General features: G+C 31.9%; 1 protein-coding gene across 1 annotated transcript in view; it reads left to right on the top strand.

Moving 5' to 3' along the window:
* LOC121123217 (TWiK family of potassium channels protein 7) overlaps positions 1–10,517 on the top strand; it is a 53,568-nt gene extending 43,051 nt beyond the window's left edge. Inside the window, exon 5 of the mRNA XM_040718348.2 lies at positions 10,379–10,517. The gene's annotated coding sequence lies outside the window, so the exon portion shown is untranslated. The remainder of the gene's footprint in view (positions 1–10,378) is intronic.
* The last annotated feature ends 14,020 nt before the right edge of the window (positions 10,518–24,537 follow it).

Below are 24,537 nucleotides of genomic sequence, written 5' to 3'. Positions count from 1 at the left end.
GTAAAAAACTTAAGATGCGGTTTTCTCTGTTTCATCAAAAAATCCCAACTTGCTTTTATATTATCACCACACATATATATTATTGAATATTTTAAGGGGACTAAAATACAAAAACAAAGTGTTTTTTTTTGTAAAAGTACATCAGAATGAAGTAGAAATGTTCAACTTGATTCAAAATTCCAAAAAACAGGATATTTTTTACTTTGGTATATAATATATGTATAATCTTTTTACTCTCCATTGTTTTTTAAAACTTACCAGTAATTATTTATTGGATAGTAGATATTAGGTTTCTTATTTTCTGGGAAATTGGCTTTCAGAAAGACTTTGGGAAACCAATAGTTAAATATTAAGTACTGGGAAATTTATTTAAATTTTTGAAAAGAAAATAAATTTTAATCTAGTCTTGAAAGATTCATGTTTGAAGGTAAAGTTATAATTATTTATTCATTTGTTGTCTTGTTAAAAGTGCTTCGTTGGATATCCTTGTTTTGCCGATGTATATATATATTTAGCGCTTTTATATAAATCGTTGATATCTCAAGTGAATCATCAATATCATGTAGTCAACTTTTCATTGCACGGATTACATAATGGTTACTAGTATTATGAAATAGCTAAATGAGATTATTTTTTTATTGGAAGTTTATTGGCTGTGTAAATACATCAAGAAATCTCAGAAGAGAACCCTAGTACAAAGGTTCTCAAAAGTTTATTGGGTGTTAGCCGAACTAAGGCAAAGAGAACATCTTGGGGAACACACTAATGAATCATTGGCTTTAATTTTATTGGGACAGTAAATGATGTCAACATGAGCAAATATTTTTAGATAGCATATGCAGTACAAATAAATCAATTATTTTTCTAATAGATGCCTTGAGTAATGTGTATCTTGCGTTGAGAAAGTGCAATCAGTTTACGCTAGATGGCGTTAGAAAGATAAGATTTTGTACTAAATAGTTTTGTGATTGTTTGAGCGCACGTCAATGATGGACTCCAGCTATGAGAAAATACCCCATAATTTTCAATGTTTTTCAATAAAGGCGAAAATGCTCAACAGGCGGCCTGAAAATATAATTGGGTAATTTTGGTTTCGTCGATTCTGTTCTGTTAATTATGATGGTAAGATACACAAGCTGTGGAACCCCAACTGTCGAAAATGTTGATTTTCCTCCAATTGCAAGGAAAATCCATTAAAAATAATGGACAATCTGTTGATACAATTCATGGACAATGATTCACCTCCTCCGGAAATATTGGGTAGCGCATCTCAGTCTAGTGATAATAACATAATTTTGGGTTAATTATACCTTATTTAAAATATATTTTTATTTGCATTTATTATTTTTATTCAATCATTTTCACGGGCCGTATGAAATGCACTCACAGGCTGAACTGGGCCCGCAGGCCGGCTGTTTTGAGAATCCCTGCCTTAGTACATCCATAAAGACTCCTTACGAATAATTTCTGCTCTTCAATGATGTCATCGAAGATTTAAATGATGATGATGATGTCAATACCGCCATACAGGGTATTTTAATATATAAGAGCGATCTACCTTCGTGAATCTCATACCGTGTATACCACTATCATACCGTGAATACCTTGCATCCATAGATCAAGTATGAAGTTCTTTGACAAATGAGTCAACAAATTTAAATCCATTCCTCTATAAAAGAAAAAAAAATGAGCCTCTTTTGTCCGTTGAGAAAGGAATTTCTCTTTGAAGTAATTTCCATATTCCTCGTTGGTTATTTTAAAGAAGAGGTTTTTAATTATGTTTTTTTTTAATTCTTTGTAAATTTATGAAGAACGTCATCTACATGCAAATGACTAAATATCAAATCCATGAAAAGGTTTTTTTTTGTTGAATAGATGAGAATAAACAAAGGAATAGCTTTTAACTTTTTTTTGGAATGAATGCCAAAAATCTTTTTACTAATATTTTTTTCATTCTATTTTTTTGACAGTATAAACAAATGGAAATAGTCTCTTAAAATTATCATTAAAATATGTTTTTTTTTCCCTCCTTCTTTTTTTTATAGATTAATTTTATCCTCAATTTATATTATATTAGTAATAGTATCTGGCATTAATAAAAAGACAAATTTTGCTTTCATAATATCGCAAATAACTACCAAAGAAATCTTCAGCATCACTCGCCGTTTTTCTCTCCTCAGGAATGAAGGGACAATAATAACAGTTTGAAAAAAAATAAATATATATATACATTCTTTATGACTGATGAGCTAAGAAGTGCGTCAGTCTCTAGAACGCTACCCGTCTGAGCCTTATCTACAAGCACTCAACGCTACATCCAGAATGCCTGCAATATTTCATCAATATGACTAAATAGTTATTTTTTAGATCAAAAATGTGTAAATAATATACATCAGGGAGAACTATAAAGAATGCACCCTGTATATATGTTCGATACTACATGCAAATGCCTGTTTGATTTAATTAATATGACTAAATTCTTATTTCTTTTGATCAAAAATGAATGTTATTTATTCATACAGACAAACTGTGCTTCATTAATATGTGCTTTTACAAAAGATGTGGGCCCTAACGAAAATTTAACCAAATATAAACTAAATAAAGATATACTAAAGGAAATAAATAATTCATTATGTTATTTTACTTGAAATAACCTACCGGAACCAAATCTTTCATCAAACATTCCATTTAACCTTTCTTCATACAATTTCAAAACTATCCATATAGCATTAGAACGATGGTTACCTCCCTTTTCGGTCCCTTGATATCAAAAAGGAATTCCCCTGCTTTTAAGCAAATCTATTTATTCTTTTTATCTACAAAAACTATGCTGCTGAACAAAGTAATAATGGATGTGTTCTGACTAATACAATTACAACCCAAAACAGCTGAAATGACGTAGTGACTAAGTGTATCCTTTCAGTTGTTCATCGTAACCTCTTTCAAGAGACAAAACATCTTAAGTTTATAGTAGGAGGTATGTGGCTAGAATATATTATTATACGTTTGAACAGTTATTTATTATTTTCATTTTTAAATTATTCAATCCTAATTATGAGTGAAAAATAGCTAGGGCAGCTGGAATGAAGAACCTAGTTATCGGTCCTTAAGATTATTAAAAAAAAAAGACTGAAGGGAGGATCCTGATTAGACAATCAGTATGTATTTATTCGATCCAATCCATTCTTCGGGCTAAAGTTGAGTGACGTCATCAAAGGAACGAACTTTATCAGTTTTAGAACTCCCATCCAGAACTGAGGAGCTGGACTGGACCGAGCTCGACAGAACTACAGTCTTCAGTCCTAAATGAGGAATAATACAACCATACGTCTAAGTATTGTTTGAGCAAGCCAAAATCGATGGATACAAAAATGATTCCACAGTCCGTTTAGGGGGTAATAAACTGTTTTAAGGAGCATTAATAAGTATATGGCTCTTAAACTTCGTCTATACGTAGTGTATACATTCTAAGTAAACACAATTATGTTGAAAGGCTATAGTTCGAAGATGAGTCAATATTTTACGGCAAAGTCAAAATGGTATCAAAAATGATACCCTTGTGTATAAAAAAAAAGTATTTTTTAAATCTTTCATTCTGTATGTAGCATCGAGTACATGTAGATGAGGGTCATTCACGTAGTGTTCTAGAGACTTAAGTACCCTCTGGCTCATCAATTTTTTTTGTCTCAAGCTGTTATCATTGTTCCTTCATTCCTGGAGAGAGAACATCTGAGTATTGAGTAACTACGTTTGAGTGTGCTCATGAAATCTTGAGATTAATACTCAAGATTTTTTGGGTAATTATCTTCTATAGTATTAAAGTAAAATTTGTCTTTCTGTCGACCCCCACTAGGCCGGGAACTCAAGGAATTGAATCTATTTAAGAAAGGATGTTCACTACTTCGGAATCAACTAATAATGACAACTACTAAGGAAAAGAAAATTCATTCATCAGATTACCAATTAAAAAAAAAAAAAAAAAAACGGGCCTGCTAAAATAATCACAGGAAATTTTTCTATATTATATATTAATAAGATTCCCATGAGATACTTAATTATTTGCATGGTGGGTTCACAGAATATCCTTTTTTATTATTATTATTGTAATTAAATTATATTAAAATTAATTAAAAGGAAGAAAAATCGTCACTTCACATTGCACAATAGTAAGGATACCTCTAAAAATTTAACATTTTGCAAATCATCAATTCTGAATTTCATAGCGAAAAGAAGTAAGTCTAAGAAGATTTACATGATATGTTTCCGATGAAAAAGAGTGGGGAACCCAAGTTTTTAACGAGTTACGACTAAGTACTCGGATTTTAGATACACGAGCCACGTTTTTGATGTCTTTTTTTGTTTGCTTCGAATACGAATTGACGAGCTTAATACGAACTCATTTAAATGAATTAATACCAAATTTTGATACCAAAGTAATATCTATATCCTTTTTTAAAAAAACAGTTATAAATCCCGTTATTGTTTTGGCGAATGTTATCAATGATCCTTTATTGAATAAGAATAACATCGTCTTTCCTACCTTGCACATAAAGTTTGGATTGATGAAGCAGTTTGTCAAAGCTTTTGACAATCAACTTTTCCAAGTCTTTGTATAGTTAAGAAAAAGGTTGGAATGTTTGATGGATTTCAAATAAGAACACTACTAATTTTATCTCATCAATGAATGAGACAAAAGATAGAGTTTGAAATGCATTTTTTAATTTGGGGAAGTATTTTGTAGGGAATAAGAAAGCAGATACTGTGGAAAAGCCACTGCAAGATCATAGATGGAGAAGGAGGATCCAGTTTCACTATTTACAGAGACATTTGGAAAATTTTCCTGGAAACCATGAGGATTTGAGCCAGCCTCAAGGGGATCATTTTCATCATGACATAAAATAAATAGAAGAACGGTGTCAAGGTCGTTGGTACTAACATATCATGGCAGATTATTGAGGCAGCTTGATGAGAGACAGTTCAGAATGTTTTGGTAACGAATCTTGTTGTCAAATTTGTCGAAAAGGCAGGAATTTTTAATCAAAAAAAAAATGTTGTTAAATTTTTTTTTGTCATAGTTTGAAATTATCATTTTACGTTCGTTATTGTCCAATTAAAAAAATGCTTTTAACAAACAACATGGAAAGTTGTAAAAGTATGGTTAATATATTCCCAACTCCTCAATCTTTGTTATGCCACTGACCAGCCCTCATCCAGAAACGTCCCCATTTGCGTTTTGATAAAGAAGGACAATTATTGAAGATGATGATAAGAATCTATTCTTTAAAAGTACACACATTATTCTATTTAAATGAAGTACTTAATGTACGAAAATGTCACGTCTAATAAATACTATCTATGTAAGCTCATATTTCCTCTGTCCTCCTCTTCGTTATTATAAACGTTCTACAAAAATATGTCCAGTTATGATTTAATAGCTCATAAAATTTTTTCTTCGCTTTTTGACTAAAAAAATAAATTGGGGGAAAAAAATAGTATTGATTTGACACAAAAGGCTTTCATTTATGGGTATGCTGAGTGGCTACCAGGAACTTATAGTGCAATTTAATTACGATTTTATCACCTTTATTTTTAATTAAAAGGTTTTAATACACAAACAAAAGACAGTTGAAACAAAAATAAACCAATTTTATTTTTATCCCATGTCTCTAAGTATAAAAAGACAAGAAGAACAAAAAAAAATGCAAAGAAGGCTGAAGAGTCCGTTAACTCTCTAATCTTGGACTATCGATAAATTATCATTGAAGGTCTCAAAGGAAATAGGTGGGTACTTAGCAGAAAAGGAGAATATTTTTTTCCCGTTTCTAATTGGGTTAAAATTGTGAGGTGACATAAATTCCTACTTCAAAAATATTGGATAAATTCTATTTAGTGGACATAACAAGTGATTTAAATCGTGTGAATCTTTTAGCAGGCTCGTTTCTTTGGAATTTTCTTTTCCTTAGATGCTGTCATTATTATTTATCTGTGGAGAAGTGAACTTTTTTTTCCTACTACATTCAGTTATATTCAAAACCTGATTGAATATTCGTGTATGCTCATAAACGATGGAGAGTTACCCAGTAAATTTGTCGCAGAGTTATAATTTTAAGTCCTTGTTGGACTCAAAGTATAATTGAGGGTCAACATCGGAGTAATTCTATCCAATGTCCTTGTTTATATCCTTCCCCCTTTTCATAGTTGATTTAATGAAACGTCATGACAGCTAAGCTGCTCCCCCCAAAAAAAAAAAATTATTCAACTTGTCTGGGTGTCCATGTTGATTTTCGGTTTCTTTTTTTAACATCCCAAAAATACACAAGATTTTCAGTTCGTGATTTATCACTTAAATAAATTATTCAGCGTAATTTACCAATAATTGAATATATTGCACGTGAATTCCATTGTGTCTAATGTTAAGTTTAGTAGCTTCTTTCACTTGATTAAGGCCAATGAGAAGTTATTTTATAATGACGATAGGCATGACATAATTCATATAATTACATACCGAAAACCTTCTAACCGGAAGGCAAAATGTCACTTCTTGGTGAAGGCCTCGCACATGGCCACCCACTCCTGCTCGACGGAGACCTTGAAGTCATCCAAATTTCGATGAGAGGTAGTGTAGGGTCTGTTTCAACTATGCCCCAAATAACATTGTCGAGGGAGGAAACGTCTGGGGACGAGGGGGACTCAACCGATGACCCTTAACCTATTATACTTTGACCAATTCAATAACTTATCTCCTATCTTGACCCTGTTAGCCTTGGTTGCTGTTAAAAGCAGTTGCCGATTTCGTCGTATATAATTTCGTAATATATTTACCAAATCCTTCACGTACATCCTCACAGTACAATCCCTGACATTGAGAGCCTTGGCACGCTGCCTCATCGACTTGGTCGGGCTTCTTGTGATGTCGGTGTCCTCCATGATCCCGATTTCTGTCGTCTAACGATGCCCGGGAACCTCTTAAGGGCCTGACTCGAAGCCATCATACTTTTAAGCTTGTCAATAAAACTCCAGGAGCCCTTTGGACCTTCTAGATTTGTTTGATACTCACAGATGTGCGGATAAAATCAGACAACTTCTGCCTTTTCTCCTCAAAGCTGACAACTGTTGATTTTTGAAAGATTTTGTTATTATTTTTTATTAACCGGAATAGTCCTTACTTTTAATTTTAAATTATGAACCCTTGAGTCATCCAGATTGATTTAAAGTCAAGTCCACGATTTTATCTCTCACACTGTATCCCTCTATAGACTGGTATAAAAAATGAGATGACCTAAACACCTGTGAGAATTCGTTCATTTCTACATACTTTTTTACACAACTCTATACAGATTTAGGTGCTTTTCTATTATATTCCTCTCTTTGAAAGTATGACACCCACGCTCGATTGTATTGTTATTTCTAAGTTCAAGTATCGACACTCAAAAACGGCTATACGTAGTACAAAGGCACATACATACAAACAAACTTTGCTTTATTAACATAAATATTTCAAGATTATATGTAGATGTATTGTGACATATATGTTTATATTAAATATCTACTTATATTTGTTCTAAATCTTTATTTAATTTGCAGGAAGCCTACGTCATTTTTTTCACAAGTGGTTTCATCATACTGTCAATAGCCATTTTTAACTTATTTCTAATTTCAGCTCAGGTAAGGATGATTCTAAATCATGTTCATGCGCATTATTCAATATATTGAACATGCATTATTTATTTCCCCTTTTTTCTTGACCAACTAATGGTAATTTTTCTATTTTACTTTAACAATAAAAATGCATTTGGTTTTTCTCAAAAAAAAAAAAAAGTGAGTGCACGCAGTCTATGTATAGAATTAGTGATGTAAATAAAACTTTTCTCCCGCTGTGTGTAAAATAATAATGAAATTTTAATTGTAAATCTGCATTACTCCCTCACTCAATATCATAAATTTGTATTTATGACGTCATTTTCCTTCTTTAACGTCTTATAAAACGGATGAGCATATTTTTTAATACGGGGTAGGGCTACAAAACGTGGACTCGAGAGATGGATTTAGAAATACATCAATGATTTTATATTTTCAATAATAGGAAAAAAAAAAAAAAGAAAGAATGTTAACAAAGTATGAAGCAAATTTTTGCAAAACTTTTTCCAAAAAATATGGCCACCTTCATTATCAATCACAGCCTTTACACGTTGCCTGAAGGCCATGAAGGAGTTAAGGAAAAACTCCTCTGACAAGCTGTCTCATACAGCCACTATGGAGGACTTCAGTGAGTTCATATTTGGGTGTGAGGATCTGTAGGTTTCCCTCTCCAATGTGCTCTATACAGAAAAAATCATTTGGCTCAAATCTGGTGAGGAAGGGGCAATATGTAGTTGAACCAGAATCTAACCATGTTATATGCACATCACTTTTGGTACTTGGCGGACGTGTGAGATGAGGCCCCGGCCCCACTCCACACGTAGTTAACCTCCAGATAGTTGGTCTTCAGCCATGGCAAAAAGGTGTACCTAAACACTTTATAGTTTGCCTTCTGGTCTATTATCTGTCCAGCCTTGAAAAAGAACGGATGCATCTTCTTCCCATCAGAGGCCCCAATGCCGATGACCATTATTTGGTCCGGATATTTGGTGTGGTATACCCTTTCGACCTCTTCTTTTGTTTCTGCAACACAGCGGTCGTTCTGGTTTTTGTCAAATTGATCAATTGTGAAAATCTTCTGTCTGAGAGAATTTTCCCAATTGACCCATTTGCCTTGATCCAAGTGAGGATTTCCTTGCACCTCTTGAGCCTCCTGGCTTTCATACCCTCTGTTTCAATCCATACTCATAAGTACAATGGGTACTACTTTAGAGTGCTCACTTCTTTGACTACATATAAATATCTTTTACTTCTCTTATTGGCTGAAAGTTGAACAATTGTATGAAAGAAATAACAGATAAAAAGAAAGTACGTGGTGGTTCATTGAAATCTAAATACTTACAAATTCAATAATAAATAAATTAATTAATATTCCGATATATACAAGCATAAACAATTAGTTTTAATACAAAAGAGCAAATCTGAGCCCCTCACCAGCCCTCATGTCAACTCCCTCGACTACAACTTTTGGGTGCATTTCGAGACAAGGCCTGCAGTGACCGTTATCCAAACACAGATCCCCTCAAATCCCCTGTCAGAGAGCAATGGGACGCCGTGACAGATAACTACATCTCTGTGCTTGTGCCAGACCGTCTGTTGCCACCTGGAACCTATAATTGTGGCTTGGGGGGGGGGGGTAAATTAATAATTAAGAGAGCTCAAACACACATCTATATTTTTGGTATTATTTTTGTTGAAATTCTATTGTTAATTAGTAAATTATATCTTAACACTCGGATAGTTATAATATTCCTCTAAAATAAGAAGGCAGCTAACTGATATAATTATTATATTAAATGCACCGGGATTGAGTTTTTATTTACATATCTATATACAGTATGGTAAGGACCGTTATAAAACAAGAGTAGAAGAGATCAGGGACAATTGTTGCAAGATCATTTTCTTGACCAGATAAAAAGATACTGTAGTTTGGAAATATTTACATCACACTTTTATCCTATAATGCAGACAATTATTTGTCGACCTTTCGTTGAGATATTGGATAACAGCCATTAATTAAAGGTAAAAGTAATTTTTGAAGGCATCCTATTTCTTTTTTATTAATTAGAAAGTACCTGAATATCAATAATTCAAGATTAATATCATGGCTGACTTTTTCCTCATTTTTATCCAATTGCTACTTAGCTATAATGCCATTATCTTTCAAACTATTTATCTAAAAGAAAGTACAAGGTAGTTCAGATTAATTCCGAAGTTATTTAAGGGCTTATAACGAATATAACCATATTTTTATATCATTTGAAAGCTACATTGAAAGACATTTAATCATTTATAGGTTCAGTTCCGGGCTGTTTGAAGGTCATAAATCCGGGCTCCAAAAGTGAGGATATTTTATGTCTAAGATATTTTACACTTTTTTGGACTTGTGGGACGGTGTTATTTCTTCTTTGGGATACTCTATTCATCCAGAGAATGTAAATTAAAAATTCCAACTTAGAACCAGTACCCTTTGTACCCGCCTGGGCCTACCAAAGCTTCCGGGGCTGTGTGGTCGAGGTTACCAAGAAATGTAGATATCATTTAAAATAATTGAATGTCATTATGTAACTTTCAAATAATAGAAAATGTATGTATCTACCATAGGTAGTTCGTTCTTTATAAGACCTTAAAGATTTTCCTAATTTATCTGGACCACCCTGTACTTTTTTTTTTTTTTTTTTTTGTGAAAGTAGGGCATATATTTAAAAAAAATGTCCATATATAATTTCCTACTTTTTAGGTTCATGTAAAAGCATTCTTAGATGGTCTATTCAAAAAGTACAACTTATATTCAATAGATGGTTCTACAAAGCTTGAAGCCAAGAACGGAAATAAGGAGCATTAAATTTTATCAAAGGTTCTTTTTGATATAAGGGCTATGGATGAGATACTAAATCTTGTAGAGTTTCTTTTTTAATAAAATAACATGAAACATAAATTTTTTATCATTATAAAACTTTTGATCCTCCAGTTTTTATAGTTATTAATATTAAATTGTTTGATGAACTAAATGTTATAATTTAATAAATATTTGAAAATATGACTTTTTATAATACAGAATTCATTAGTTTTGTATATGACTTTTGATTAAAATTTCTCTGTTTGATTGGGCTATGTAGAAACTTTTTTTCGTGTAGATATCTTCACATTTAGATGATCGCTCTGCCCCATGTGATTGGCTTATGTTCTGGACTTGAGACTTAACCTTCTGAACAACTCTTCAAAATTTGGTGCGCATTGGACAAAATCTTATGTTGGCACATTTGGATTAAATATATCGGATATTTTTTTTTTTTTCATTTTATGTTGTAATATAAAGAATACATATATTGTTTAACAATTCTGAATAATTTCTATTTTCTTTCATTACAAGTTTTAATCACATAGATTTAAATGTCATCTTATATTATCCGATTGATTTTTTTGCTGGTTTCGTAAGGGACCACGACAAATATCGACTACTTGTAATATGTTTGATAGTTTTTGATGTTGTTTTATGTGTCTACATAGGTCTTGCTTAGCTTCACTCCCTTCTCTGCGGCATCATCTACAACAGATAGGTTTTTCACGACTGATTTTATATTAACACAGGTACTGTTTGATTTCCATTTAGATAGAGATGTCTTTAAAAAGTGAGAACGGATATTTAATATCCAAAATAACCCCCAACTACAGGGAGCGGGGATCAAATTGTCGCCTACTTTAAACCTTAATAACTTGAAGACGACATTATCAAATAAAAAACCGGTTACCAAATAGGAAAGCTATTCTTGTCAGCTGACGATACGTAGTTCAGTTAGCATCATACCGTCATCATATGAAGAGATAAAGAGCTATAAGTGGAACAAGGAGCTTTTGAGGTCCGCCGTAGTCATGGCATTGGTTAATAATGGAGGTGAAATCTCCAATTCAACGATTGCTTCAACCTTAGGAGTGAATTTACGGACTATTCAACGTATCCGTAAGAAGCTAGAGGACACCTGGGATGTTGATGCCACCATAAAGAGGGCACCCAAGGAGGAGGGCACTGACAGGAAGGTCAGGGACACCGACTTTGTCGACAAGGTGAAGAAGATGGTTGAGGATGATCCTACCAGGTCCATGAAGGGCATGACAGGCCCTGGGTGTGGCAACAGGACTCAGCACCCTGCCATGTGTCCAAAATCTCCATGCAGTGGTTAACCGAGAACTGTTATGACGTCGTAACCAAGGATTTGTGGCCTCCTAACTCTCCTGACCTTAATCCTTTGGACTATTATGTCTGGGGCTATGTCGAGAGACATACCAACAGACATCCCCATAGCACCAAGGCCAGCCTGATGGATTCCATCAAGGAGGTATTCGGCAACATGGACAATGAGATGGTCAGAAGAACCTGCGGCCGGTTCAGATGCCGTATTGAGGCTGTTATTGATGCCAACGGTGATTATATCGAATGAATGGCTACTTTATACCTATATGCTCGTCATAATTTTGATTTTCAATAAAAAAGTTAAAAAATGTATATTTTGTGTTGTTTTTTGTTGAAAAATATTTTGGCGACAATTTGATCCCCGTCCCAGTATATGGTCTTATGAATTTTAACAAATCAGTTGTATTTTCTTTACTTACAAGTGGAAATTTTGATTTTTCATATACAGTTCCATGTGTATTAAAGTATTTTCAATTTTTTGGCACCTCATCAAAATTTTAACGGTGCTAATGGAACCAATTCTTCTGTCAAACACCACATATGCAACTCAATTACTATGATCGCGGCTCCTGGTAAATATGATGTACAGGGTTGCCAAGATAAATCTGGACAAAATTCAAGAGTGTCTGTCTAAAATTGTAGACTAGATAGAGATGTAAGCAATAAAGCATCAATATTAATTGGAGGAATAATTGTTGCGGCAATCACTTTCTCGATCCTGGGCCTAAAGCTCTTGCAGGCATTCTACACATCTGCAGCCAAGATCTTCGCCCACTCCTTATTAATGATTGCCTTCAGGCTGTACACGCTGTTGTGGTGCTTTGAGCAAACGTCCCTCTCAAACTTTCCCTAGAAAAAGTATTCCAGCGGATTGCGATTGGGATAGTTGGAGTGCCAGGGTTCGGGGGACCAGAAATAGTAAAAGTTGGTCCTGATGAACTCTTGACTGATCTTGACTGGACGTGTGGCAGGGAGAACAGTCCTGTTGCCACACTTAGGGCTCAAGGACGTTTTCTTGTATCCACAGACGCCCAGTGGACCTCAAGCATTCCACATACACCGTAGAATTGACCTTTTCTCCCTTCTTGAAGAATAATGGTGGCATGACCTTCCCTGTACAGGTAATGCCGCCAAAGAACATGATGGAGCTGGAGCTATAGGACTTGTACACACAGGGGACATTGTCCTTGGAGAGCTTTCTCTCATTTTGAGAGTTCCTTTTGCGTTCAATAGTGAATATTTTCTCATCTGAGAAAATAATGGTGTGACTTGGGTTGGACGTCTTGAGTCTAGAGAGCAGAGTCTTGCAGTGGGCCTACCTAACCACCTTCTGTTTCTCAGTCAACAAGGTCATACCAAGCTCCCCAATGCCTTTTGGATGGTGCCACGAGCCAACCCTTCCTCCGGGCCAGTGTTCGTCCTTTTCCTTATTTTTGAACCTGGTGTAGATGTCGTAGACAGTGTTACTGGCGTATTCCGTGAGCTTGATGATAGTGGTTCTTTTGGTTCGCTCTGTGACTCTAATTGTTTCTTTTCATTAAAAAAATCTGAAATATATTATACACAAGACTGCAACCTCTTAATTGAGACACTCTGATGTGAACTCAGTGCAAGGATACCAGTGTTATTATCAATTGAACTTTGTCAGGATTTATCTAGGTAACCCTATTCATTTTTATATTTTAGGACAGTATGAAAGGAAATTAAACAATTTATTGAAGCTAAATTTGGAGATGGCACGGATATTCCCCAAGAAATATGGATATAAAGAAAACAATGTCTAAAAAAATTAATTTTTCCAATTGAAACAATAGGTAAAATTTGTTCCTTAGAGGTATGTATTTATTTGAACTGATAGTAGTATATTTAAATTCAGTATATTGTATTTTAGCTATCCACTTGACATTGTGAAGAGCTACAAGAATTTGAATTGAAGAAGTGGCTCACCAAGAGAAAATACTGTGAATTGCACTAATTATGTATTGTCCTCTCTCCAATTGTTTTGCTCTAAAGCTCACATGCAGAGTGAATCTATCATATTTTTTTATGTATCCATTTCTCCTTTTATTCTAGGCATTGTAAGATGAACTGTTTTTTCGTGGTAAAATTCAAAAACTTTTCATAAATCTTCCAAACAAATAAAGCTTAGTACTTTTTGATACTGTAACTTTTAATACATCCCAAGAATGTGTAAGCCATATTTTTCCAATTTTATGTATACTAGCAACCCACAATAACTTTCTCTCTCTAATATAACTGTTGAATAAATACGCAAGTCGTAGATAGTTTCCAAGTGTTTAATATTGTTGTGTCAAAATTAATTCCTCTAAAATTTCCTGTACATTTCCAATCACTCAATACAACAAAAGTAGTGTTTGTAACACTCTTTCCATGGAAATCAATTGTCGTTTATTTTGTGGTGGAGGAACCCCCAGTAATTTTACTCCTCTTATGTCCAAAACACGCGCAGTCAATCTTTCTTCGAAGCAATTAGGATTTTCAAGAGTTTTCCATCCCTGTGCCTTGTGCACACTGGCATAATGGATTGGAATTTCCAGGAAATTACAATTTGTTTTATAATACATATCTTCTAGCAACAATAAATCATCGCTAACATTATTATTTTCTTCTTCCGTCTTTCCCTTAAGACTGTTGGCATAATTTCCGTGTCATTGGTGGGAAAAAATTGCATAGTTACTTATATTTTCATGGATATGTAAAACCTTATTAACAGCTGATTATCTATCAATTTAAATATTAAAACAACTTTTGTACTCATTTTGTTGGAAGGATATAACTTTTCTTTTAATGTTTTTTAATTAGTGACCGTCAGTATTCTTGCTTTATGATAAACACGTGGACTTTGATTCCTAATATAGAAAGCTGCTTTATGTTTCATTTTTTCGCCACTTTAAGGCGTATAACATTTACTAAATAAAACAAAAAACTTTTATACTTTGATCATTTCGATCTCTTAAGATATATATTATTTACGTTATAACTTATTTTTAAAATTTCTTATGGATGAGAATTTCGCGTTTTTATTTTATATTAACTGATTATTAGTGTATATGTATATTTGCTAATAACCCTTTGTTATTGACAGTAAATATGACGTAGAGAAAATAAAGAAAAAATGATTATTTTTGCGTAATAACACAAATGGAAAATAAGAATGTACCAACGCTAAATATTTCCCAATGTTTATGAAATTATTGGATTTAAGCTCGGTATATCCTCAAGACTATGCAAATGGCCAGCAAGATTGAAAGAGGTTGGGCAGTATTTTTTTTTTTTTCAAAAGTAAATATAACAAGTTTTATAGGTGCGAAATTTTATTTTTATTTTTTGATAAGGAAAATACACTCTTCAGTTTTGTTTTATACAGTTTTGACCGATAGGTGATATTCCCAATTGTTGAATAAGTCAAACTTAGGTGTTTTAATTCCCAGGGATTTTTTTTTCTGTTCTAATTAATTTTAATTAATTATTACCAAGAAGATGGAAAATTGAATTAACTACAACCTATTATTTATAATTGGTGATAATTAGTTATTTCGGTAATTGATTACACTATCTACTAAAATCAAACCTTTTTTTGAAGCACTATATATATACTTTACTTATTGGAATTTGATCCCTTAATTCCAAATATGTCCTTATATTTTCTCTATTTGTCTCATGGCCTTCAGAAAAAGGCTATAAAGTTTCTTTTTTATTTTTGATTGTTTTTAAGTTTCAAAGCCCTTGGTATTGAAGATCCATCTAAACTATGAGTATTTATTTCAAAGCCTAATGTTAAAAAATTCTAAAACCATTTTCAAAATGTATGTATCAAGTTTAAAATTCGAGTTAACATTGTTTAAAGTTGGAAATAAGTTATTTGTATGGGGATAGTTGAAATTCTGATCTTTAATTTAAAAAAATTAACCCCTTCCCCCCCAAAAAAAACTCCCTTTATCATTGTCAATTTGAGATAGGGATTTGACAGTATTTCAAAAGGTAAAACTCCTTTTTGAAATAATCTTATAAAAAAAAGGTGTTTATATTTGTTTGTCATAGCTAGCAATTAAAGAAGAAAAGAAAAGTGGAGAAAGAGAAAACGTAATCGAACTAAAAAAATATCAATCCCTCTTGAGCGTAGTATGCCGAATTCGGTATCGGTATTAATCAATGGAGAGATATACATTTGTGGGAAGGAATCCCTTGTAATGAAATCCCCACAGAACTGCCACTGGCCAATAGTATTTGACTTTATGAGGATTTGCTCCGAGGACTCCTTGAATGTCGGATCTTTGGAATCCTTCACTCACTACGGGCCTGCAACGAGTCATTAGGTTTTCCATGGAGATTAAAATAAGAATGCATGAGCTGAATAACTCAAACTAGTGAATTTTAGAGTCAATGTAAAATGATAAATCATGTTTCAGAGATGAATCTTGGATCGATGGATGAAGGTGTTCTGATTAAATTGTAACGTGACGCTTCTTAACATCATGTCTTAAAAATTTAGACAGATTGATAAATGTTTATTAATTTGTTATGTATTAAAAAAATACCAGAACTTGTTCGTTTTTTTAAAAGTTGATTTAATTTATTAAACTCTGTGGTCCATTTTTGAGGACATAAAAGTCCCCATTTCATAGTTTGACAAAAACAAAAACCTTCACAGTATTATTTTCAATGTAAAGGGAATGTAAAAGGATTTATTTAAAAAAAATGACAAATTTTATTCAACTAAATTATTAAAAACGCATTTAAATATTCCCTTTCCAAATTTCAGGATGATTAATGGTGGGGTTGTTAGTTTACCTGAAAGAAAGAAATCGTAATACAAGCCTACAATATTTTTATTCATATCGATATAATGGTTATCAGAATAATAATGAATAAATAAAGTTAAAAAAAAAAGATTTAACAATTTTTTAAATTATTATTATAAGGGTTTTTATTTTATGTCCACAAATGTTTTAAGAAATAAATGAAGGAAGAAGAATCATGTAAAAAAAATAACATAAATAAACATTTTAGTCTATAATTATCACTTTTCTTAACAAATCTACCTAATCATTTTTACACATATCATAAAGTAAAAATAACTAAATATAATCCGTCAACATACAGAATTCAGTAGACACATACAACCAAATAACAAAAACCGAAACAAGAATAAAATATAAGAAGTAATTCACAATCTGTCTCCCTAGTAAGACCATTTCTTTTTAAGTGATGTGTAAGACCTTACAATCCAATTTGAAAGAGTCCAAATATTTTTTCCCCCACATGAGGGATATTACCTAATGCTCCGCACCATATTTTTATCCAGATCCAGAGGTTTCTGTAACCATCAAGAAGAAGGCAGAATATCTTGCAATAGCTGAGATGATAACAGCTTTTATTGCCTTTACTCCTAAGGGTTCATAATTTGTAATTTTGCTTGCAATAAGAGCTTTGGAACTCAATAACGCTAATTCCAACGCCTTCATCTTTTCCACGGATCCCTTTCATTTTGGAAGCCCAAACAAAACCAATACTTTTGTGAATTTTGATTCTGGGTCATCCATTCCCTTTACGTTTCAGACAATCTAAAGTTTTTAGAATTCAAATACTGGAACAATTTACTAAAGCGTTTATAGAGGTGTTAAAAGTTTTTCCACTGTCATTAGATTGGGCATTATAAGAAATAAACCCAGCCGAGATTTGATACTGTGCAGTAAATTTTCGGCTGTCATAAATATATAATAAATATCTCTATTTGTTTGTCCCAAGATTATAGGAAATCTACCTTTTTATGAAATTTCCACGTATCTCAGTAACATTATTCCTAAAATCCCTCGAATATAACATTTTCAAACTGAAGAACACGAGTGCAAATATGAGAAACCTTAGACAGGTAAATTTACAAATTAAAATTTATTATTCATGTATGTATGTAGAAAAATGCTATAATCTTTACTTATTGCCTTTTCTTTTATTCACCACTCTTGTATTATGTAATAAAATGGCAAATTCGATAATATACATACAAAATATATCAATATAAGCTTACATAAAGATAGTTCATTATTATTAAAATATACTGTATTCAAATTAATGTTAGTCTTTTTAAATAATTAGTTCTGAAATTGATTTGATTAATCTTTAAAGTATCAAGCAAGGAAATCGTCAAGTTTCATAACAATCGAAATAAGTATTGGAAAGAGTTTACTTTTATAGATAATAATATCAATATAAGTTAAATATTTTTGCTTTATATACTTTTTGGCAGTGAGTTAAGTTTACCATTGTGTACTATAAATAAATTTTAATTATATTTATTTACTTAATTTGTGTTGCCTTACAATGAATTAAGTCTGGATTTTGAAATGATTGCTTTACAATTATATAGGACAGAGTGCTATGTGTATCAACAGTAACGTCAATAATTTTTCCTTGATAATGAAGAATAAAAAAAAACACCTGCGTAGAATTTCCTTGCTGCCTCACCTTTATAGATAGTCACATTGACTTGATACTTAATGGTTTTACCATAAATTATTGTTTGTGATAAATAAACGAATTAATAAGTTATTCTATACTTATGCTCTATTTTCAAAACGGCAGGAATTTAATTTCTTGTTGATCTGTCGTAGTCGTTGTATATGAATATATACATATATATATTAGGTTTTTTATTACTTTTGTGAAGAAATTTTGACTGCTATACACAAATGCTAAGGTATAGCTACGCTTTTAATAAAATAATACCAAGAAATATTAAAATACTGTACATAGAATAAAATACTATGTAGGATTATAATATTACAAAATATATTTATATATAATTCATTTTAAAAGTGGTACAAAAATAATATGACAGTGATAGTCTTGAAGTACATAAGAGATAAATAACATTTGGTATGATTGACTTATTTTGGCTAACTACCAATTGATTTTTAGGTTGTTTACAATTTTTTTTTTGAGGTAAGGTTTTGTGATATAATAAAATTAACGACGTTCCTATTCTTTCTTTTTCTTTTTCTACCTTCATTCTTTGTTTATATTCCCCTATATTAAGCCCCTGTTACGGAGGCACCCTCTGATAACACAGACACACACATATATATAAAATAAGCCTATTGATACATATATATGTAATTATATAATAGTGTTCATATTTCTTGGGGCTAAATCCCCCCCCCCAACGATGAGAGCTAGCCACACTCCTTCTATCTAATGATAAAAATTTTTCCAAAATTGAGATCAGCAAAATATTTTAGGCCGTTGAAAGTTGAATATGATACTAAATATTAAGGTGTTGAACTGTTAATATCCCTAAAAACAAATAACTTTTTCCCTCAATTTTTAGATAAATCCCCAACAGCTTTAAAAACTATTCAAAGCCACGTTTCTAACATCACTTTCTAACTAGATAATAATTTATATGTATAGTTGATCCTCAAAGTATTCGTACCCTTTCAGTATTTGTCACATCTATATTGGAAATCTTATGCAATTGTTTTTAATTTTCTTTTATTAATGTTTTTGATAATAATTACTATCTATTGAATAAAAATATCAACTTCCTATATAAAATATTTTTATGCCTCGAAAACAATTTTTGTTTTTTTTCAAAAGTGTTCATACACCTCCAAAAAAATAAAAATAAAAAACGCATTTTCTGGATTATTTTTATCATGGTGAAATTTGGAAAGAGCTTTTTATTCAGAGGCTCATAGCTTCAAGACGAATAGATTCAAAAAGTTTAAAAATATTACATTGGATAGCTAAAAGTATGAACTTTATCTTAAAAAAAGAGCATAATTTATCCCTATCTTCAACACCTAGGGCTTAAAACAGCTTTGAACCTTAAAAATAGCCTAAAATAACAAAAGATGTAAGGGCTTTTTCTGAAGGCCACTAGGCTCTGAGAGAAAAAATAAGACCATATTTAGAATTAGAGTATCAAACTGTACTAAGTTTAGCATATGCTCTTTTTGTGCATAAAAAAAAGTGTGATTTTGTTGGAGAGTGTTTTTAATGTATACCTATCAATTTATAAGTGTGAATAATTTTAGATTACAAGAAAGTTTACCTCTCTTTTTTCACACTAAAGCAAGTTCATCCCTAGACAAACTCATCCCGAAGCAAGTTCATCTCGAGGAAAGTTCATGCTGAAGCAAGTTCATCCCGAGGAAAAACTAAATTTTTAAACAATACTAGAACGTACTCGTAACATATATTTTCATTTCGAATTATTTTATTCATGATTCTAATAACTCCATATTTTTTTAAACGTGTCAATAGACAACCTAATAATTGGAATTATGTTCCTCCTTTGAAAATAATGAAGATAAAAACTCTCTTATCCTCATCTTAATTCCCTTTTTAAATTCTTATTTAATATACGTTCTCCCCTTTTCAGCTTGTACAATAATTCGTTTTTGAATTTTGAATTTTTTTGGTGCATTTTCGAATCAACAACCTATATCTTAAGAAACTTTGAGATAAGGGAAATCGACCTTGTTTTAGAAAAAAAAATCATCTTATAAGCGACAAAACAAACTTGCCTTTCAGGGCACAGGAATCGGTTCTGATCAGAACAATACATAACCTTAGGTACGTAATTCTGAATTCTAAACAACTTTTATATTACGTTGAAAGTCTGCATCTTTCTCCGTTTTTGAAATAAATATCCTGGTTATGCGTTTTTATTAGTGGACAAACAAACAAACTTATATACATACAACTATAATATAGTATTGTAGTAGACTCGGATGTACCCCTATAATATATTTTAGTACGAATTATTTTATTATACACTTACCATGAATACTAATACAAACTTGCTAAATAGAAAATATGTTGCAATCAGTGGTTAAGGGTTAAATAAAGTGTTTTTTTAAACATGAGTTCTAACTTAAACTAGGAACTTATTTCCTAGGCTAATGAGTATAGAATTTGATTATTCAATTTTGGTATTAAAAAGTAAAATGAAATGCTAGTTGATTTTTTTTATAAAGATATATTTCAAATATATATATTGTTGGGAATGAATATTCCTTGTGTTTGAACTTGTCTTATCATGAACTTTCCTAGCGATAAACTTACTTCGGCATGAATTTCCTGTGGGATGAGCTCGTCTTGGACCAAAATAGTTAGGTGAACTTTCCTGGGAGGAAAAAATTCCATGGAACTTTCAATACACGCTCATTTTATCAGATTTTGTATGACTTAACCCGCCGAATTTTAACAATACATATCGAAATATATCTTCTACTTTTCCCTAATATTTAAAGATTTTAGCAGATAGTAGTTTTCCACAAAATGTATTTGAATGTAAACCGTAAAATGATGCAGCTGTACTCATATCCTGGGCAGTTGTAATAGTTCAAGTTAAAAATTAAGAAAAATAGGCTAGACTAAATTATTTGAGGAATAAATAGCTATATTTTATAAGATATATTAAGATTTATCATATATAATTAAAATAATATATGTCTGTTTTTGTGTGTACGTGTCGCTAAGAAAAACAGTGTCAAAACGCATTTATTTCAAAAAGGGAGACAAATACAGATTTTAAACATAAAATAAAAGTTTCTTAAAATTCTGTGTTACGTAAATAGAAAAATGTTTCATTCTGATCAGTTAAATTCTTGGGCTCTCGAATGCAAGTTTTTTCCCGCTAATAAGTTGATTTTTTTCATAAAAGAAGATTGATTCCCCTTGTCTTCAAATTTTTTAAAGGTATTATCTGAATACGTACATATAAGGAAAGAGGTGATTAGCATGTTAATATTTCTATGTATCTTCAATCTTTATTATGCTTGAAGAATGAACATGGCAAGCTAGCAATGCCAATGACAATAAATAAATCCCAAGGTCAAACATTTGAAAAAAGTGCTTTTTATTTTCTAAAATCAGTGTTTTGACTTGTATATTTTCACATGGATATCCAGACCGAAACCCAAAGAAAGAATATATGGTACTTTTAAGAGTGTCATAAGGGGGTGCAGGTTTGACAAATATTAACATCAAAAGGACAGAAAACAACAAAAAATGTTGTATACAAGAAGGTTTTACAATACACCTATCATATAATTTTAGTTTATAATAGATTGTTTTACTTTTGAATTTTAACATAAATAAGCTAAATATGAATAAAATCTGTTTAACTGCCTATCTTTAAGATAGTGTGTTCATGTTATTTTACTATTATTATAACTAAAGAAGCATTCTTATTTTGTAAAAAAAATAACTAAGTAAGGATTATTTTGATCACTATTTTATAAAACCTAACATAAAATGATTTTTTTTTTTTTTTTTTGATTTTTTAATGTTTCTTCTATTGGTTTAAATGGAGATGCACTGATGAAGCATAAGTAAACATTATAGTATTATAATTACTCCATCTAACCTCGAAATCTTTTGGTGAAATACATATAGTATATTTCTTTCTCTAGGAATCACTGGGGCGCGAACATACACATATCAAGTTAAAGAAAATAACTCACGCATACTGCATAATGAAAAAAAAAAATCGTCATCGAATAAAAGACTATTCTCCCCAGTAAAATGATCAAGGTGCATAGTGGATCCAAAATACTGTAATAAATGTTTAAATTTATAGTACTCAACAACTTTTCGAGGTACAATTGTAATTTTTTTGGATAAATACGTAATTATAACGTTAATTGTCAACAAAGTTTGAATAAAACATTTATTTGTGAGCCTTCATTTAGAAAGCAAACGTGAGGGACAATTCAAACGATGTAACGAAATTACCTTTTATAAATAAAAAAGGAGGCCTACAACTTTCTTTTCTCTTTTATTAAATAATAATAATGTCGTTGGACTTGATAAGACATACTTTTAGTAAGCCAAATCTTACAACGAGATCGATTCAGATCTAAGTTGGAGAGGATTTGTTAAAATTATAATTGTCTGAGACCCGTTCAGGATTTCCAGACTGAAATACAAAGCAAGAAAATATATAAATTACTAAGGAAGGATATCAAATATGGGGATAGTTGCAACACTTGTTACAACTGCCCTACTGAGCCTTACTGTGTGTCCTGAGTTGGGTATAATGGGAATGCACATCGATGTATGTCATACTTTCTATGATCATTCTCGAGAATTGGGCTTGTTGTTCAGAATTTCTATAAACTAAACCTTTGGTTGATTGGCCATTGAATATCAATGAAAGTATTAAGGAGCACTTTCTCCGTGACCAAACTGAACGTTATGAACTTATAAGAAGTTGATTAATTTTTAAGATTTTAATCGTCTTATTTTCTATTATAAGGCACATCATGTAACTTTCACAGCACAAATATATTTACATCTTTTGATCCGGATCAATAACTTCCAAATGGATAAGAAAATGATGTCTTTTAATCACAAGAAATAAAATAAAAGTGTAGCTGAATGTAATTTGCAAAGTAAACATTTGAAAGAGGAAATTAAAAAATATGGAAATTGCACACATTGTATAAAAAAATATGAAATAAAACCGTGCTTGAAAATTATTTGTACAAAATATAAGTCGTAATCTATATAAGAAGATTATTCTTGATTGAGGAGTTTTTGTTATCTACCTCTTATATTCACAATAATTGGTTATGGTTAAGGTTCCATTACTAAAGTATATGTTTATATTTATGTTATAGTCGTATAATTAATTATAGTTGTTAACAAACCATATATTATTTTTGTTTATTTATAAATAATTTTGTTTTAATGTTAATATTATCTAAATATATTGAGATTTAAATAAATAATTTTATTGTGTATTTCAGTCTAAATAAATTTAGCTCTAAAAATAAACTAGCAATCCTTATTTCTTACATTCCTTTCCCTAATATTTAATTATGGACATCGAAACCAAACGTGACCATTATTTACTGTTAAAATTGTATCTATATACTTTATTAACTAATTGATGATAATAAAATAATTATTTTTTTCAAACAAGCAGCTAAATCATTTTAATAAGGAATATAGGGTGTCCACGATAAATTGGAACTATCTTAAAATTCAACCTGCTTGATAAAAATGCAATTTGGAGTGTATTTGTAAATATGAAAAAGTTAGACATGATATTAAACAATAAATTTATTCAACATGTCCTCCCTCAGCAGCCACCATTTTCTCCATCCTACCCCTAAAGGATTTGCATGCCCTGATGACTTCCACGGAATCGACAGCATTCCACTCCCTCGTGATGGAGCCCTTCTGGGCCAAGATGCTCTTGTGGCCGACCTTACACACCTCCCTCTCCAACTTCCCCTACCAGTAGTAATCATACGGATTGAGTTCGAGTGAGTTGGTGGGCCAGGTGTTGCGATCCCAGAAAGTGATGTCGTGGGAGTTGAAGAGGTTAGTGGTGCTCATGGCGATGTGTACGGGCGCTGAGTCTTGTTGGAATATGAACTCCCTCCCAGCGGTCGTATCCTTCATCCAGGGGATGACGAACTCCTCCATGACTTCGCAGTACCTTATCGCGTTAAACCTTTCCTTGGGATTGAAGAAAAAGGAGGCATCACCTCACCGGTCCTGCAGATGACATCCAGGGTCATCACGGAGGCTGGGAACTTTGTGGTGAAGACCGCAGGGACCTCTTTTCTCTCCTTGGCAAGCCACCTGTCATTCTGGACATTGTAGCTTCTGTCGACAGTCCAGTTCTTCTCGTCGGAGAAGAAGATGATTCTTCCTCCATGTCTCTT

The sequence above is a fragment of the Lepeophtheirus salmonis genome, chromosome 8 (genome assembly GCF_016086655.4).
Source record: "Lepeophtheirus salmonis chromosome 8, UVic_Lsal_1.4, whole genome shotgun sequence".
Classification (NCBI taxonomy): Eukaryota; Metazoa; Arthropoda; class Copepoda; order Siphonostomatoida; family Caligidae; genus Lepeophtheirus; species Lepeophtheirus salmonis.
The sequence above is the reverse complement of the archived record's forward strand: the minus strand, read 5'-3'. Positions and strand labels throughout refer to the sequence as shown.